Source organism: Nicotiana tabacum, chromosome 5 (genome assembly GCF_000715075.1).
Source record: "Nicotiana tabacum cultivar K326 chromosome 5, ASM71507v2, whole genome shotgun sequence".
Taxonomy (NCBI): Eukaryota; Viridiplantae; Streptophyta; class Magnoliopsida; order Solanales; family Solanaceae; genus Nicotiana; species Nicotiana tabacum.
In genome coordinates this window covers 24,027,326-24,037,498 of record NC_134084.1, presented here as the reverse complement: position 1 = coordinate 24,037,498, position 10,173 = coordinate 24,027,326, and positions in this window count along the sequence as shown.

The window sequence follows — 10,173 nt, the reverse complement described above, 5'->3', positions numbered from 1 at the left end:
CATTCCAATGCCACAAACCGTTTAAGATTTAGATGATCCTACAACAAGTTATGAACTTTCTCAAGTGCTCCAAGCTGCCAGAAAAGTTCTGTCGCAAAGACAACAAAGGAAGAACAACGTTAGCTGCAAGCTTTGCTTAATCTGAAGCATAATAAATTATACGATCAGCTGGAAAATGCAAAGAAAGCAAGGTTAAGTCTACATCACTGCAACAGAAGTTAGAACGACAAAAGACATCTATTCTCTTGAGCACCATGATAAGAATCAAACCAGACCATAACAAGATTGTAATCAAGTTCAATGAGGTATTATTAATATTTCTCAAAACCTGAATAATCTAGATGGCAAGTAAATGCATGATTTATGGGTTTCAAAGATATATCATATCTCAACGTATGGGGTCAGTGCATTATTTAACGACTGTGGCCAAATAAAAAAAATGCATGGGGGCTTACATGAAGGAAGGAAAGACCCAAAAAGTTGGTGTGAATATAATGCATCAGAATGGGTCCTAAAAAAGACTAATTGAAAAGGAAACAACTCTATTTTGTTCTCAATTTCCAGTGGAAAATGAGTTTTCTTTGGAATGAATCCTAAAATTTCTGGACAGGAAAATCGAGCAAGAAGAATACTAAGTGAAAGTTTTTTTTTTAAAAAGGGCACTTCTTTCCTTTTCCAATTTCAAGTGGAGAAGGACTTCCTATAGTATTGCACAATTGATGGGCTCAAGTCTGAAGTGTTTGAGCCGGTGTGTTCCAAACGAATGACTCCAACTTGGGGCATTTGCATCTATACCTGCTTTTTTGGTCACGTTTTAACTTGTACCCGTTTTGTAAAAAAATTGCAAGCGTACCCACTTTTTTGCATAACTTCATCATACGGGGCTGAAGTAGCAAAGACAATCATGCAAAACTTCAGCATTCTAGCAGACGGGCCTGAAGTAGCAAGTGTGTTGAACCAAGTGTGCTGAAGTTTTTGTTTGTAATTGCTGAACTTAAGCATAGTAGCTGAAGTTTTGTTCTCTATTTGTTGAAGTTTTTGTTTGTAATTGCTGAACTTAAGCATAGTAGCTGAACTTTTGTTCTCTATTTGCTGAAATTTTTGTTTGTAATTGCTGAACTTAAGCATAGTAGCTGAAGTTTTGTTCTCTATTTACTGAAGTTTTTGTTTGTAATTGCACTAAATAAGTTGAAGTTTTTTGTCTTGGATAAGCTTTTCAAAAACTTGAGCATAAGATGCTGAAGTTATTTAGTTAATTTGTAAAAACTTCAGCACTAAATAAGCTGAAGTTTTTTTTGTCCTGGATTCATTAGTTTTGTCATAAAGCTTTTTCATAACTTCAGCAGAATATGCTGAAGTTATTTAGTTCATTTGTAAAAACTTCAGCACTATATAAACTGAAGTTTTTGAAAAAACTTTCTAACATACTAGATAAATAATCAGATTGCAAACAGTATCTAAATCATAAATTTTGGAAACAATAAACGTGAAAAGAACCGAATTATCATGAAAAGAGTCACTAAGTGTGACCTAAAACTTCACGTGCATAAAAATATTCACAGATTATTGTCTACTAACTTACACAATTATTTATAATTTATTTTTAAATAATCTGATGAACATACTTATGGCAATCATTCCATGAACTGAAATTTCATAGCAGCACCAACAACAGCAGAAGAAAGAAAAAGAAGAAGAAGAAGAAGAAGGAGGAGAAGGAGGAGGAGGAGGACGAGAAAGGAGGAGGAGAAAGGGGGCTGAAGTAGAAGAAAGAAGAAGAAGAAGGAGAAGGAGGAGGAGGAGGAGGAGGAGGAGGAGAAAGGGGGTTGAAATTGTTTAAAAAGTGGGTACAAGTTAAAATATTTTTTAAAAAATAGGTATAAATTAAATGGGGACGACCAAATAGGATATAATCTTCTGTTGGGCCAGGAGTTTTCAAATTACAAATGGTCTAATAAGGAGTCAAAATTAAGGATCAGACCAAAAAAAATTTGTCTACCTTATTACTTCAAACCTCGTCATTAAAATTTGCAAGCCTGCTCCCCGACGTGACTTGAAGTAAGGGGCATTTGTATACAATTAAATTCATTAGGTTTAAGTTCATTAAATTATTTGGACTATATTTTACATCCAAAAACATGTTATCCCAAGCAAGGATTATGGGCTAGTATAATTGAAATAATAAGCCCAAGGTCCACGCCATATGCCAAATGACATGGCACGCAAAGTTAAATTAAGGACCACTAAAATCATGCCACGAGCATAAAGGATTAGCATGCTAAGTCAAATATAAGGACCAATTAAATGTCTTCAAATATTCAAATGACATGGTTCAACCAATTGTATGCAAACTTATTACATAGCTTTAGTGATAGGTTTGATGACTCAAGTTGGCCAATCAATTGGAGGAAAAAGATATGTATTTATCACAAGTTCCCTCACCCACAACTATAAATATGGATCTCTATAAGGCCAAAAGGTACTTGAAGAAAATACATAGAGAAGATCTCCTAGTGATTCGCAAGTCTTCCGTACAACAAGAAGTCGTCGTCTTGAAGGGGCGAGTCACAAGTTTCCATTCTCCACGTTTGTGATCAAGCCTAGCTCCGCATTCATGGTCAAATCCCAACAACAAGTGTTCCATCAATTCAAGAACAAACGAAGCTCTTGAATTGACGATCGTGAGGAGAAGAATCAGAGGATTATATCTTTTAACTTAAGATTATTCAAAGATTGTAACCCGCGTAAATTATTGAAATACAAATACTTTTATTTGTCGCTATATTTCTTTTCTTGATTATTATTTTCAGGAACAAAATTTTAGTTGTTACAACAAGTTTTGAAAAATTTGAAGAAATGAATAACTTTTTGCAAAACAAATAATTAAAAAACAGAAAATTCTAAAGAAGCACCACATTTTTTATTTTTTCTCCTTTTACTTACCTTTCACTGTGTATTTCCCTGAGAAAAGCAAAATGAAAGCAGGGAATGAAGGTTGTACTCGTTATAGATTAAAGTAAGAATAATATAACGTTTGCTTCAGAATTCTTCTTAAATCTATGACTAATTAATTGACGGAAAGAAAGAAATTAAAGGAATCTTTTCCTTCGTATATCTCAAAAGAGTGCAAAGCGGGCGAGTTTATTTTAATTGTAGGTTGTTACCCACTTTAACCTACCTCATATCCCATTTGTAGGATTGCATTCAATTTGTTGTTGTTGTACTTGGCGACCCGCTTTAATCTACCTTTCATATACTCCAATAATATCACTTTTGATTTTCGTAGCCTTCTTCTCATATTATAAAAGTTTGGGCTTAATCTCAACAAGTTAAATGGAGCCTTGGATAAATGTGTTCCAGGTAGTTTTGTCACGACCCTAAATCTGGACCTGTCATGATGGCACCTCTCGTGAAGACAAAGCCAGTCGACACATTTCCACTTCAATTTTTAAGCAAATAAAATACTAAGTATTAAGTCTTAAACAAGATAGAATCCTAAAATAAGCAGTGAACAGTACAATTTGCGGAATTAAAACCAACACAGCCTGACATCGGAGTGTCACCAGTCATGATCATCTATCTATATAATACCAGTCTGAAGGGTCTACACAGCTATTACAGAATCACTAACAAGAGAAAAGAAATGAGATAAGGGGGGAGAAACACGGGGCTGCGAACGCCGACCAGCTACCTCGTGAACTCTAGAATCTGCTGGAAGCTCTCAACCCTCCGCCAGCAGAACCGATGTGCCTGAATCTGCACAAGAGGTGCAGGGAGTAAAGTGAGTACTCCAACTTAGTGAGTAATAATCATAAATAACGACTGAGAAATATGAAATTACGTAAGGCACATCACACGCTATAAGGAAGCAGTAAAAGCCAGTAAAAATAGTGAAACAGTGAAAATATGTAAAGTTATTCTAGTTCAGTTTAAAATTCGTGAAATGCCTTTTTAAACCATTAAGCAAGTAAATGACAGACAACTAGGAAAGATAAACACATAAAAGATCGCCCCTCGGGCACAATGTCAACAAAATCCGCCCCTCGGGCAATATCATAGAACAACACCAGCCCCTCGGGCTATATCTCACATCACAATGGATACTCGCACTCACTGGGGGTGTGCAGACTCCTGGAGGGGCCCTTTATGGCCCAAGTGCAATATCAAGCCATCTCGTGGCATAATCTCTAGTCCCTCGGCCTCATATCAACAAGCCACCTCGTGGCGTACAAATCTCAGGCCCTCGGCCTCATAATCATAATCAGTGTTTCCTCACAACATAGGCCCACAGCCTTACTCAGTCAAAATCTCACAAGCCACTCGGGCAACATTAAAATATGGTGCTCAACCCAAAATATCATTTAAAATATCATTTTAAGTGTTAAAGCAGAGTAGACATGGCTGAGTTATGAAAATAGTAGAATATAGCATGACTGAGTACAAGTATAAAGTTAAAATAGTGAGGAAATATCAGTAAAAATTCCCTAAGGGTTCAAATAATTGGCACGGGGACCAAATATGGTATTCAGCCCAAAACATGATGATAGTAAATAGTTTTTCAGTCAAATACGTGATAAAATAGTCATTCGGGATGGACTAAGTCACAATCCCCAATAGTGCACGACCTCATACTCGTCATCTAGCGTGTGCGTCACCTCAATATAGCACAACGATGTGCAATCCGGGGTTTCACACCCTCAGGACAATATTTACAATCATTACCCACCTCAATCCGGTCCGAACTCTAGCCCGCGATGCCTTTGCCCCTCGAATCGGCCTCAAATCATGTCGAATCTATCCAAAATCAGAATACGACGTCAAAATATGCTAAGGGAATGAAGCCCATGCGAAAATAATCGATTTACAACATAAATCTCGAAATTACCAAAACCCGACCCCCGGGCCCATGTCTCGAAATTCAATAAAATTCACATCAATAGATTCCTTATCTCCCCACGAGTTCATACATATCAAAAGTACCAAAATCCGACCACAAATGGTCCCTCAAATCCTCAAGTCTAAGTCTCCAATACCAAGCCCTAGTTTCCCAATTCTAACCCTTAATTTCCATAAATTACAAGCCTAATCCATGAAATAATACCATAAAAATGAGTTTTAGGTCCAAAATCCTTACCTCAATGAAGTTCCCTTGAAATCCTTCTTCAAATCGCCCAAAAAGCTCCAAAAACCGACTTAGAAATGGTGGAATAGCTCAAAAATCGCGAAGGAAATAATTTATAACTTCTGGCTGTCACGCCCCCTTTTTCTAGAGCAAAATTGGGTTTATAAAATTTGGAGGGACAACTCATTCCTTTTGAGAATTGGGTTTGTGTTTGAAGAGTCACCACCTAATGATTAGGGTGCATTAGGATACCAAAAGAGTTTGATTTTGAATAACCAGAGATTAGGGTGAGGGCTTGAAATTATTCGAAGGGGAAGGTGTTAGGCACCCCTCAGAATCCACTAGTATGGTTCCCGGCCATACAATTATTGTGAATTTGGGGTGCAATTAACATGTAGACAAATAAGGTTCAAATAGGAGGGGGTTTCATATAATGGTTTGCAAACAAGCAAAGTTTGGAAGAGCAAAGAAAGCTGATTTTTTAAAGAAGGAGTTGAAATGATAAAAGAAATAAAGAAATAAGGGAAAGGGGGTCCTACGTTTATTAAAAATATGGATCACCTCACACAATGCCCAGTAATCACTCCTCAATGAGGGGCTACACGTGACATTATCGCGTGGTCATCATATCCATATCTACCCTTCCCACCCCATTAAGGTATTTAAAGCGCGGATTGGTCTCGTTTACTTATTGCATGCTATTACCCGCCCCAATCCTATCAGTCCCGGAGGCATTTAGGACTACTAATCCTAAAAGGGATGGATATTAGGCTTATTTGTATCTTCAAAGGAAAAAACTCTAAGGCAACATACAAAACACGTATTGTAAATTAGGGAAAGCATATAACAAGCAGAGGCTCAGATATACCTCCTTAAACAAAGAAGCACGTAATTAGCATGACTTACACATACTGTTTAGGTCTCATTTAAAAGGTATTAAAGACGAGTGAGAGGAAATTGTTGAGACAGTTTCAGCTCATCACATAACTCATATAAGAAGTCCGAATCAGGCCTGCCTGCTGGTTGTAATTATTAATAGAAGCAAATTCGGTTTATATTTATTACCCTAAGGCTTGCCTAAGTGTTGGACAAGGATCCTATAAGCATGGTATCAATTAGATTCAGAAAGCAATAAAATAGTAAGGCTCGAAATGAACTGTTTGAATGCATACTCGTTAAACTTGCTAAGTGAGGGACTCAGATTATTGAAAGAGAGAGGCAGAATTTAAACGGATTGATTACAAGTTCTACAAACGATAGCAGTCATTACTACTGGTTTTATATCTGACACTGAGTGAGGCGAATCAGATTTTTTATTAGAAACTCCTATAGGCATGCTTTCTAGGCGTTAGTGATTTTAAGACCTTGTAGACGTAGCGTCGAAATGTAGAAGCCTTATAGACATGATTTCTAAGTGAAGTTTGAATATGCAAAATCCTATAGACATGATTTCTAAGTGAAGTTAAATATGCAGAATCCTATAGACATGATTTCTAAGTGAAGTTAAATATGCAGAATCCTATAGACATGATTTCTAAGTGAAGTTAAATATTCAAAATCCTATAGATATGATTTCTAAGTGAAGTTTGAATATGCAAAATCCTATAGACATGATTTCTAAATGAAGTTAAATATCCAGAATCCTATAGACATAATTTCTAAGTGAAGTTAGATATGTAGAATCCTATAGACATGATTTCTAAGTGAAGTTTGAATATGCAGAATCCTATAGACATGGTTTCTATATGAGGTTGAATATGCGGGAATATAGTAGTCATATAGTCATGATTTCTAAGTGAACTTTGAATCCTATAGACATGGTTTCTATATGAGTTTGAATATGCATGAATATAGTAGTCCTATAGTCATGATTTCTACCTTTTGCATACATAGTTACCCACCATTTTTCACTAACCAGCCCCAAATATTTATTACAAATTATTACAAACCAGAATAAATAAAATTACATCAGGAAAAGTAAAAAAATACAACTACAGGAAGCCTGATTCTGACTTCCTCTCTGAGTTACAAGATAAACCCAACTCAAAGACCATTGATCCAAAGCCTTTCTCTAATTTGAGTGTGTCAGAGTTCCCTAAGAGTCTCAATGGGACTCCGGGAAGTGCTCACACCCAAATTGTATTATCAGAATAGGGGCAAGTGCAGTATGGAGGTGTCAGCCCTCAAGTGTCCAAGTTTAGAGGGAGCTCAAGGGGTCCCAAGGCAAGACTCACAAGAGGGGGGCTGAACTTAAAGTCTTAGAGAGAGTGCAAGTGAGGAACAGAGTTCTAAAGGGGTGAAAGAGAGGGAAACAGCTACAAACAAGTACACAAAAAGGGTTCAGGGGAATAGAGAAGTTGCGAGGAGTCCATGTGCTTAGACATTTAGCTAATTCTGGGCATGCACAGCAATAAAGAGTGCTGTTATGCTTACAAAGCAACAAGAATACACAAAATATGATAGTGACATAGAGGTTATGATTACAGGGGAATCAAGTTTGAGCCATAGACAATAATACTTAATACTGTCATGCCTCAAACAAACCATTAGCATCAAACACATTGGGGAAGGGGGTTTGGGATGAATACTGAATTAAACACAAGAAACAGATAGACAAGAAAGGTAGAAGAGTGTAAAGCAAACATATTGTTGTGATGCTGAAATTTAATCAGAACATACCAGTTTCAAAGAGGCAAAGTACAATAAAACAAGTAGCAGGACTTGAGAAACAGGCCACAGTGCAAGTAACAAAAGAGAATGCTTTTTGAGTGTGAGTGTGAGTTCAAAAAACTAAGAAGTATTCGTGTGTTTGTGTCAATGAAAGAGCATGGTATTTATAGTTTGAAAATAGGCAGAGAATAAGGCAAGAAAATAACCATGTACCAATTAAAATCAATCAGTAGAAGAACTTCCTTTAATTAAGGAGTTCAAACTTAAACGGTAATGAACAGAAATCATTTAAGGAAAGAGATCAAATAAGCATCTTGTGCAAAATAGACAATTAAGGATAAATTCATAGGAGTTTAATTAAGGGAAGGATCTTTGAAATACACGGTTAAACAAATAAGGTAAAAATCAATCAATACATAGTAAATCAAGGAGTCAGAGATTCGAAATTACTGGTTCATGAATAAACCAAGTCAGAAAGGCTAAGGAAAGTTTTCAAATCAAACCAAGAAACAGGGAAATTAGTAAAACAAGGAAATAATCAATCAGACTTACACAAGGAGGTCTGAAATCAGTCAAAAATTGAAAGTCATTTTAGAGGAGAAGCTCAGCATATATAAAGAGCACACAAGTATTAGGCATGTGTTGATACCCAATGTTTTCCTATGTATTTTTACATGCAAATACTTTCAAAATAGCATATATATGCATATATAGGTATGTCCAAGTGTTTCAATAATTTTCCTAATTTCTAAAAGATTTTTAAACTGATTTATTGCCCATTTTAGCAGTACAAAAACCAATAATTATTCCCAAAATTATCATTTTGGTGAATAACTTACTTTATTCTCATATTTATACCAAAATATAGCTAGTGTAAGTTTTATACATTTTTTACAAATTTATTTGGTATTTTAAAAGCTAAATTGCATATAATTGCCATTTTAGCCTATTTTAAGACTAATAGCATTTTATAATTATGAAATTGGTTCCAATATTTTTAAATTAATATTTATATATTATTAATTGACTCAATACCTTTAATTTATTTTCAGAAGTCATTTTACTATTTTTATAAAAATAAAAGGGAAAAGTGGCTATTTAAAATCTGGCCCATTTTATTTCAATTATAGCCAAAATTGGTTCCCCTAATTGACCCAATTTCAAACCCAATTTCGGACCAGCCCAATTCCATTTAACCTAACCCATAACCCATTTAAAACTACCCGACCCTAACCCTTTTTAATCCAGGCCGTTGATCAATCTGATCAACGGCCACGATTTCCCCTTTCCTTTTTTAATCCGTCCACACCCCTAACCCTAACTCATTTCATTCTATCAGCCGCCTCTGAATACCCCCCCTCTCTCAAACTCTCTCGAAGGTTCTTGAAACCCTAATCATCTCTTACTGTCTTCTACCTTCAGCTCACCGGAATCCATGGCCTCCCAGACCATGGGTGGCTTAAACTCATCTCCCTCTGCTCTTAAACACTTGGTGTTCGAAGTTTTGAGGTCTTTCCTCAATGGTGTCCGTTCAGATCCTCTCCGATTCAAGGTTCTATGGCCTCTCCGGCCTTGCTCCGGCATATCCAAGCATTATCAGCCTATTTTTGACTTATCCGACTCAGAACGGACCTTTTCCAAGCCTTTCTCGCTTTAGGGTTCCTCTGAAACCCTAGCTATTCGAGGTTTTCTCTGATTGTTTTCTTAGATCTGTTCTATAGCTGTGCTCTATTTGAGTTTTTAAACGTTTTCCCTAATTTTTCTTTCAAAAATTACTTCTTTCCGATTTAGAGTTTTTCTGAAAAGCTTAAAATGTTTCTCTGACTTTTCTTCTTCTTTTCTTTGTGTGTATTTGTTTATACTATGTTCTTATGTTTTCTTTTCTACCACGCATGTTCTTCTACTGTGTTCTTATGTTTTCCTTTATCATGCATGTTCTTCTGTGCTTTATTTTTTTACTATGTTTTGTACCATGCTCGCATGTTTATCTTGCTGTATTTTCTATATGATCTTTTGCTATGCTTTCCGATATTTTTGTGTTCTTCTACTGTATGTATTTCCTACTGAGTTCTTAAGTTTTGTTTGCCTTCTACTGAACTCTGTTTAAGTCCCTTCTAAAAGGTATTCTTAAACACGTTTCTTTTACTGTCGTGACTATTCTCTCATTATGCTCCTACGCTCTGTCTGCTTTGAATATTGTTTGTATTTGCTTGTCTTCTCATGAGATTCTGAAAGGAAATCTCTGAGCTTGTTGCCTCCTCATCTCTGTATTTGACTCGAGTTGGAAACCCTAGAATTTGGGGGTTTCCTCCGAGTTTGGTCATATGATCAAACTAGGGTTCTGTTTGAGGACCCTTGACTCTTTCAGACTTATTTCTGGG